The 9,644-nt window shown below is 63.2% G+C and overlaps 1 pseudogene; it reads left to right on the top strand.

Annotated features, from left to right (window-relative positions):
• Positions 1 to 1,321: 1,321 nt before the first annotated feature.
• Positions 1,322 to 9,279, top strand: LOC101144201 (sodium- and chloride-dependent creatine transporter 1-like; annotated as a pseudogene).
• Positions 9,280 to 9,644: the final 365 nt, after the last annotated feature.

Genomic DNA, 9,644 nt, shown 5'->3' on the forward strand with positions numbered 1-9,644 from the left:
GGTGGGTGGGGGACGGGCAGCCAGGACCTCAGGCCTGAGGCCTTGGGGAAGGGTCTGTGCACCCGCCAGGCACCAGGTGGCAGCCTTGCCTTATTCCCGCTCCAGTCCCCTCAAGTCCGAAGCCCCTACCCACTCTCACGCCAGGCAGGGGTGGGGGCCACCGGGGTCATTTACCCGGGCCCCTTCTCTGCCTTGGTGACAAAGTCGAGCCTTGCTCATCAGTCAGGCAGGCTCCCCTCTGGCCACTGTGGAGACACAGAGGCCTGTCACCTGAAGAGCTGGTCCCGGCCTCCAGCTTCCAGGGTAGCCAGGAAGCTCTAGCCCCCAGTGGGCAGCGGTGGACAGAGCTCAAGGAAGGAGCGAGCACCGGGAGGAGACGGCTGCAGCCTGCCAGGAGTGGGGAGAAAGGGATAGAAAGGGAGACAGAGGGCTGAGGGGGCCCGGGGGACGTCTTCCTAGGGCTGGGAGGGGCAGGCCGGGAAGCCTGGGCCGCACTAGGAGCGGGCGACCCTGGGGCGAGGGGCGGCCCGGAGCCCTGCGGGAGGAGCTGGCGACCGCCCCAGGTAGCAACCATCCTGCCTCCCGCTGGAGCGGCGTCTCCTCCCCGGGAGGAGGGCAGGGACGAGGTGGGCGGACTGTGACGAGGAGGGCGGGAGGGAGAGGGGGGCCGGCCAGCCGTGGGGGTGGGGCGATAGTGACATCACCCTGGAGTCGGTTTTTAAGTGGCTGCCGGCCGGGAACCGGGAAGAGAGGGACAGTCGGAATGCGGTGGCGAGTCGCTGAGCCCGCCGCGGTCCCGAGAGCGGCTGCAGCCGCCGCCGCCCGGAAGGAGAGGGCGAGGCGCGCCGGAGCCGCCGCCGCCGCCACCGGAGTCTCGGGTGAGCCGCGCAGCCGCCGCTGGCCCCGGCCGGGGCCGGGGGCGCGGGCCACAGGCCCCTCCTCCAGCCGCTGCTTGCAGACTGCGGGCGCCGATATCGCCCGCGCCCCGCTAGGCTGAGCCTCGGGTCGGGCGAGGAGCCGCAGCAGCCGCCACCGCCCGAGCCGCGGGCAAGAGCCTCCGGAACCGCTGCCGCCGACACCCGCGCGCCCCCGGGCCCCCGACACACAGGAGATTCTTCAGACTCACTTTCAAGTGCTTCGTGGACTGCTTCTGACTGCGCCGCCTGTGCCCCGCACCCCGCCGCCCGCCCGCCGCCCGGTCTCCCGGCCCCGGCCGGCCAGCGCCCTCGGGGCCCTCCCCGGTGCTGCCGGTGCCCCGCGCCTGCCGCAGCCCCCCGCAAGGTGCCGCGACCCCGGCCCGGCCGTGAGGCCCGCTGGGGCCATGGCGAAGAAGAGCGCCGAGAACGGCATCTGTAGCGTGTCCAGCGACCAGAAGAAGGGCCCCATCATCGCGCCCGGGCCCGACAGGGCCCCGGCCAAGGGCGACGGCCCCGCGGGCCTGGGGACACCCGGCGGCGGCCTGGCCGTGCCGCCACGCGAGATAGACCTGGACGCGCCAGATGGACTTCATCATGTCGTGCGTGGGCTTCGCCGTGGGCCTGGGCAACGTGTGGCACTTCCCCTACCTGTGCTACAAGAACGGCGGAGGTGAGCTTCCCCGCACCCCGTGGCCCCCTCCTCCAGCAGGCCGCCGGCCCCCGACCCCCAACCCCCGGAGCCGCCGCGGAGGGGTGAAGTCCGGGCAGCGGTTGGCCCCTGGGCACGCGGGGTCGGGGCCGCCCCTGGTCCACCGCTGCTGCTCGGTGGCTGGGCCGGGCGCCTCCACCCCTCTCGCAGTCATGTGCCTGGCAGGGTGAGGGGCGGGGGCCGGTGATGCCCACGAGGCTGCCCCTCAGACTCCTGGGCTGGGAGGAGCGATTGGCCGCCGAGGTGGGAAAGCAGGCCTGCGCCTTGGGGTCTCCTCGAGGTAAGGAGCCCTGGCTGCCCCTGCGGGTCGGGCACACAAGCGGCACATTGTTTGGGCCCCCCACGTGTGCACACACACGAACACACACACACACAATGGGCCACTCTGTCCCTCTCCCTGCCCTCCCCTCCCCTCACGGCCCTCCCGCCCCTCCCCTCTAGCCCGGGCCTGGAACACTGGGTACCTGAGCCAGGCTTGGGAAGCCTGCGGCCTGGCCCGCCTGGCGCCGCCACTGGACACAGTGCATGCACGTCCCATGCCCACCCGCCTGCCCGGGCCCAGCTTAGCAAGACCGATGGGTACGCGTGTGTCCTATGACTACAAAACAGCACTGGGGTTTCTGGAAGCCGAAGTGACCCAGTGATGGGTGGGAAACAGAGGTCCAGAGCAAAGGCCTTTGCCCAAGGTTAGGAGAAGGATGCTGGGACCTGGAGTCAGGCAAGTTGCAGCCAAGCTCGGCCTCTGAGTAGTGGAGCGAGCCCAGCCAGGGCAAGGGTAGGAGGCCCAGAGAGGAGAAGGGGGTAGCGGCACCCAGCTCTCCCTGTCCTTTTGCCACCCCCACCCCAGCCTGCTGGCCAGGGCCTGTGTCATGCCCTGCCTATCTCCTGTAGAGCCTGACTACCTGGGCTTGCTAAGGCCGGCCTGGCCCCTCTTCCCGCACCTGTATCCCTCTGTCCTTGCACGTGGCCATCCCACCAGCAGGGGACTGTGACCCACCCGCCCTCTGCCTTGGACCTCACACTTGCAGGCAAGCGTCCAAGTGCAGGACAGTCGCGCTCCCTGCCTTTGGATGAGCCCCTCAGGCCTGATCACCCACCCTTGGCGAACATGCACACAGGGACGTGCCCTCACTGTGCTGCCTGAAACAGGGAATTGTGGCACTAGGGACAGGCTGCGTGTCTGAGCATGTGTGTCCTCCATGGCCATCACCCCAAGTGACCATGGGGATGGAAGCCCTGTGGGCCTAGCGCCTCTCTGCCACCCAGGGAATAGGGCTTCAATGGCCCAGGGGCTACCGTAGCACCTCTTCAACACACTGAACCCAGCCCCTCAAGACTCTACGTGGGGCCTGAGTCAGTGGCCACCCCTACACTGACTCACCCAGTGGGAAGTTGTGATGGGGCCTTTGGAGTCTGGGCTGGCCCACTGGGCCTGGGCAGCCTGGCTGGGGGCCACCCTGAGTCCACCCTGTGCCTCCACCCCCAGGTGTGTTCCTTATTCCCTGCATCCTGATAGCCCTGGTCAGAGGAATCCCCATTTTCTTCTTGGAGATCTCGCTGGGCCAGTTCATGAAGGCCGGCAGCATCAATGTCTGGAACGTCTGTCCCCTGTTCAAAGGTGAGCAGCCCTTGGCCAGCCTCAGGGACTGCCCCCTTTTCCCAGCTGGCTCCCACTTGAGAAATCTTTTCCTGTCCTGAGCACCAGGCCTGGGGCCACGTGATGGCGTCCCAGTCTCGAGGGGGGAGCCTGGAGGAGATGTTCAGACCGCACAGTGAACTTGGGGAAGCAGGGACTAGAGGGGGCATAGGCAGCTTCACAAGGCAAGGACAGGCCAGGCATAGCCGGGCTGGGGATGGGACCTGCCCAGCACACTTGGCTCTCTAGGTAGGTCCTACTATTACTGTCCCCAAGGACGCTGGGGCACAGATAGGTGGAGCGACGTACTGAGGTTGCCCACTACGGGGGCAACTGTCTCCAACAGTACCTCAGGCTACTAGAAACTCCCCCCCTCCCCACCACCACCACCACCAGCTGCTGAGGACTGGAGTTACTGGGTGGCCAGGTGGAGGCTTGGACCTCCTGGAACCACCATGGTGGCAGTGGGACCCACAGAAGGGGCCAGGTGTGTAAGGCTGGAGACTCAACAGCACTTGGTCAGATGGGGACAAGAGGAGAGGGGCTCGCTCTGCCTTGGGTCTAGGGGGCGGCTGGAGGAGAGGAGAGAGGCTGGGGAGTCAGCCCAGTGTTGGGGCTCACACAAGGGGGAGTCCAGGGGAGTCAGGAGCACCACAAACAAGGCTCCAGAAGGACAGACGGTGGGAGCACTGCCAGCCTGGGTGGGGAGATAAAGGGGTGGCAGGGTAGGTGGCCAGGAAAGAATCTACATGGCAAGGACTTCCCGGCCCCAGGCCTGGGCTATGCCTCCATGATGATCGTATTCTACTGCAACACCTACTACATCATGGTGCTGGCCTGGGGCTTCTATTACCTGGTCAAGTCCTTTACCACCACGCTGCCCTGGGCCACATGTGGCCACACCTGGAACACTCCCGACTGTGTGGAGATCTTCCGCCATGAAGACTGTGCCAGTGCCAGCCTGGCCAACCTCACCTGTGACCAGCTTGCTGACCGCCGGTCCCCTGTCATCGAGTTCTGGGAGTGAGTCCAGCACCTCTGGGCCAAGCCCATCCCATCCCCCAGGTCTCCCTCATGTTGCCCGGCTCCAGGAGAATGGCCCTGAGAGGGGACCAGGGTGTTTCTTGGCAGTCCCTCCTGGACCCTGCCTGCCCTTGTCTGCCCTCGGAGAGTCCTGGGGCCAGCCCCAGGGGCTGCACCAGGTCAGCCTCGCTCCTGGGTTTGGCAGCCAATCACTGTCCTGGTCATTCCCACCTGATGGGGGAGCTGGGGCTGCATGTGGGGTGGGATGGGAGTGGCCTTCCAAAGGCCAGGGGCTCGTGGGCTCCAGGCCCAGCCCAGATGGACAAGAGGGCCTGCTGAACCCTGGGCTGTGGGAGAGAAGGGAGCCACGGCTCCTGGGGGTGGACCCTGTGGCTCCATCCTCTACTGGCACAGTCCTCATAGGACCTCCCTCCCTCCCCTAGGAACAAAGTCTTGAGGCTGTCTGGGGGACTGGAGGTGCCAGGGGCCCTCAACTGGGAGGTGACCCTTTGTCTGCTGGCCTGCTGGGTGCTGGTCTACTTCTGTGTCTGAAAGGGGGTCAAATCCATGGGAAAGGTACCACTAGAGGCATGCAGTGGGGAGTGTGGCTCAGCCCTGGGAGCTGGATGTCTGTGCCAGGCACACCCGTGGCAACAGGAGGTGACCAGACAGAGTCTAGCCCCAAGGAAGGGGGAGGTACTGAAAGCCAAGCAACACTCCCCATCCTGCAAATCCAGGGCCCAGCAGCCTTTGCTCCTGTGGGGAGAGGCCCCAGCAGGCACTGTCCCTTCCCTGTGCCCATCACCCCCACCGGTGCCCTCCTGCCAGTCTCTGACTCTTGTGACAGTCTGATGGACCTGGTCTGGCCATCTATTACCTGCCTATCTTGCCTTGGGGACACAGAGCAGAGTCTGGCCACATCCCTTGGGGGCTCCTGGTCAGGCTGGGGAGTCACCTGAACAAAGAAGACAATGTCCAGAGCTGTGGGACATGGCCAGCTCCCTAGGGGACAAGGTCCCCAGAGCAGCATGTGGGAAGAGGGGGCAGACAGTGTGGCAGCCGCGTCTTGCCTGCCTCTGCCTGGCCCAGTTCCACTCTCCACCTGCTCAGCCCCAGCCTCTCTCCAGAAGAGGAGGGGGACCCGGCCCCGATCCAATATCCTGCTCCCTGCCTGGGCCTCCCACATGTGCACTGCCCACACACTCACACAGCTCTCACTCCCCACATGCTCCACGCCTCCTGTCCCCACTGAGGAGAGCTCCCAGAGGCTCGCCTGCTCCCCACTGACACGCGTCCCTGCAGACAAATGAGGCACCCAGAGAGCTTCCCCACTGCACTTTCCAGGGCTGCCGGGGCCCAGCCTTGCCCCTAGCTTCCTCTGGCGGGAGCCATGGCTCGGAGGAGAATGGGGACCTCTGAACATACCTGCCCGCAAGGGGGACCGGAGGTGCTCAGAGTGGGCTTATGAGGGAGGTGGTGCCGCAGCCCCCACTGAGCAGCCTGGCCCCCCAGATCGTGTACTTCACTGCTACATTCCCCTACGTGGTCCTGGTCATGCTGCTGGTGCTTGGAGTGCTGCTGCCTGGCGCCCTGGATGGCATCATTTACTATCTCAAGCCTGACTGGTCAAAGCTGGGGTCCCCTCAGGTGAGGTGGAGGTGGGGAGGCTGCAGCAGGGCATTGGGGTGGGAGCCCTGCAGGCCCCTCATGCCTGCGCTCTCCGGCCCTCCTCTAGGTATGGATAGATGTGGGGACCCAGATTTTCTTTTCTTATGCCATTGGCCTGGGGGCCCTCACAGCCCTGGGCAGCTACAACCGCTTCGACAACAACTGCTACAAGTAAGCACTGCTGCCCTGCCACCTGTGCCCCGTCCTGCCCTGCCCTGCCCAGCAGCCTAACCCATCCACTCTGGCCCCTCCACCCCTCCGGGATGCCATCATCCTGGCTCTCATCAACAGTGGGACCAGCTTCTTTGCTGGCTTCGTGGTCTTCTCTATCCTGGGCTTCATGGCTGCAGAGCAGGGCATGCACATCTCCAAGGTGGCAGAGTCAGGTAGGGCCTTACCCCCAGCCCCGCCTCCAGAGCAGCAACTGCCACCCAGATGCATGATGTACAACAACACGCAATAGAAATGCTGAAAAGTGACGAGGATTCAAACAGAACTTGTCAGATTGTGGGCCTGTGAGGGCAGGTCCTGGGATTTGTCAATGTTGACAGAGACAGGACATCCCAGCCCCTGCTGCACGACCCAGGGTTGACAGCAACTCAGAGGCAGGTGTGGGCATGGGCTTGAGTTTTGCAGGCAGGGCTCAGGGTGCGCGTAGGGCAGGACATCGGCTGCAAGGTCTAGAGACTGCACCTTTCCCACAGGGCCGGGCCTGGCCTTCATCGCCTACCCACAGGCTGTCACACCAATGCCAGTGGCCCCACTCTGGGCTGCCCTGTTCTTCTTCATGCTGTTGCTGCTTGATCTCGACAGCCAGGTTTGCATGGGGCCCTGGGACAGGGAGCCAGGAGGGGGGCGGAGTGAGGGCTGCAGGCAAGGAAAGGGGTGGAGGGTGGTGCGGGGCTCGGCCTGAGCTGGCCTGGCCACAGTTTGTAGGTGTGGAGGGCTTCATCACCGGCCTCCTCGACCTCCTCCCAGCCTCCTACTACTTCTGTTTCCAAAGGGAGATCTCTGTGGCCCTCTGTTGTGCCCTCCGCTTTGTCATTGATCTCTCCATGGTGACTGATGTGAGTGGGGTGGGGGGTCTGCCTGTGACCTCTGGTGGCCGTCCGCCATCCTCCCTGACTGGGCTCTGTCCCCCAGGGTGGGATGTATGTCTTCCAGCTGTTTGACTACTACTCGGCCAGCGGCACCACCCTGCTCTGGCAGGCCTTTTGGGAGTGCGTGGTGGTGGCCTGTGTGTACAGTAGGTCATGGCTGAGGGCTGGGCTGGGGCACGGTGGTGGGGAAGGCAGGTCTCCAGCTTGGCCCTCCCGCCTTGCCTTGCCACAGGAGCTGACCACTTCACGGACGACATTGCCTGTATGATCGGGTACCGACCTTGCCCCTGGATGAAATGGTGCTGGTCCTTCTTCACCCCGCTGGTCTGCATGGTAAGGGCTGGGGGAGGTGGGGCAGGGTAGGGGGCCCCATTAACCACGGCATTCTGGTCTGTAGGTCATCTTCATCTTCAACGTTGTGTACTACGAGCCGCTGGTCTACAACACCTACGTGTACCCGGGGTGGGGTGAGGCCATGGGCTGGGCCTTCGTGCTGTCCTCCATGCTGTGCATGCCACTGCACCTCCTGGGCTGCCTCCTCAGGGCCAAGGGCACCATGGCTGAGGTAAGGCTCCCTCCCGGCCTGCCCTCCCCTCCCCTGCTGTGAACATTCAACCCAGCCTGCTTCCTAGCCAAGGAGTGGCCCTGACTAGGATGGCAGGCAGCGGGAGCTGGAGAGAGGCAGAGGAAGTCACCGTGGGGATGAGCAGGTGACCCTGGGGGCTTCAACATGTCCTCTCTTGCAGTGCTAGCAGCACCTGACCCAGCCCATCTGGGGCCTCCACCACTTGGAGTACCGAGCTCAGGATGCAGATGTCAGGGGCCTGACCACCCTGACCCCAGTGTCGAAGAGCAGCAAGGTCGTCGTGGTGGAGAGTGTCATGGGACAGCTCAGCTCACATCACCAGTTCACCTCTGGTAACCATAGCAGCCCCTGCTTCAGCCCCACCCCACCCCTCCAGGGGGCGTGCCTTTCCCTGACACTTTTGGGGTCTGCCTGGGAGAGGAGGGGAGAAAGTACTATGAGTGCTCACTAAAACAACTTTTTCCATTTTTAATAAAACGCCAAAAATATCACAACCCACCAAAAATAGATGCCTCTCCCCCTCCAGTCCTAGCCCAGCTGGTCCTAGGCCCCGCCTAGTGCCCCACCCCCACCCACAGTGCAGCACTCCTCCTGCCCCTGCCATGCCCACCCCCTGCCCACCTCTCCAGGCTCTGCTCTGTAGCACACCCTTGGGTGACCCCTCACCCCAGAAGCAGCAGTGGCAGCTTGGGAAACGTGAGGAAGGGAAGGAGGGAGAGACGGGAGGGAGGAGAGAGAGGAGAAGGGAGGCAAGGGAGGGGCAGCAGAACCAAGACAAATATTTCAGCTGGGCTATACCCCTCTCCCCATCCCTGTTATAGAAGCTTAGAGAGCCAGCCAGCAGTGGAACCTTCTGGTTCCTGCGCCAATCACCACCAATATCAATTGTGTGAGCTTGGGTGCGAGTGCATGCGTGCGTGAGTACGTAGAGTATATATAGATATCTATCTCTTAGCAAAGGTGAATACCAGATGTAAATGGTGCCTCTGGGCAAAGGAGGCTTGTATTTTGCACATTTTATAAAAACTTGAGAGAATGAGATTTCTGCTTGTATATTTCTAAAAAGAGGAAGGAGCCCAAACCATCCTCTCCTTACCACTCCCATCCCTGTGAGCCCTACATTTCCCCTCTGCCCCTAGCCTAGGAGTGTGAATTTATAGATCTAACTTTCAGAGGCAAAACAAAAGCTTCGAGCTGTTGCGTGTGCGAGTCTGTTGTGTGGATGTGTGTGTGTGATCCCCAGACCCAGAATGGATTGGAAAAGTGCATGGTGGGGGCCTTGGGGCTGTCCCCACGCTGTCCCTTTGCCCACAGGTCTGTGGGGCAAGAGGCTGCAATATTCCATCCTGGGTGTCTGGGCTGCTAACCTGGCCTGCTCAGGCTTCCCACCCTGTGCCCTGGGCTGGGCACACCCCCGGGAAGGGACCCCGGACACGGCTCCCACGTCCAGGCTCAAGGCGGATGCACTTCCTGCACCTCCAGTCTTCTGTGTAGCGGCTTTAACCCACGTATGTCTGTCACGTCCAGTCCCGAGACAGCTGAGTGACCCCAAGAAAGGCTTCCCTGACACCCGGACAGAGGCTGGAGGGCTGGGGCTGGGTGAGGGTGGTGGGCCTGCGGGGACATTGTTACTGTGCTAAAAAGCCACTGCAAACATAGCAATAAAAACCTGTCATTTTCCAAAGGAGGCCTCTGCTTCTGCCTCTGCTGCTCTAAGGGGTCGAGGTGCAGGAAGTAGGGGAACCTCCTCCAGCTGGAGCTGCTGCGGTGGGCAAGGCTCTACTCTGGAGGCCTCTGAGGCCGGCACCCTTCTGGGGACTGGAAAGGGAGCAGGGAAGGCAGCAGCCCAGGGAAAACCTTGTCCCCCTGGAGCCGAGGCACCTGGGGAGAGCAGGACGAGAGAGCTGGAGAGCAGCCACACCCGCGGGGAAGGGTGGGTGTAAAGCCATGGGTGCTGAAATTTTCAAAATGTTACCCCAAGAATTTGTCACTGAACAGCCTTGTG

The sequence above is a fragment of the Gorilla gorilla genome, chromosome 18, assembly GCF_029281585.2.
Source record: "Gorilla gorilla gorilla isolate KB3781 chromosome 18, NHGRI_mGorGor1-v2.1_pri, whole genome shotgun sequence".
Taxonomy (NCBI): domain Eukaryota; kingdom Metazoa; phylum Chordata; class Mammalia; order Primates; family Hominidae; genus Gorilla; species Gorilla gorilla.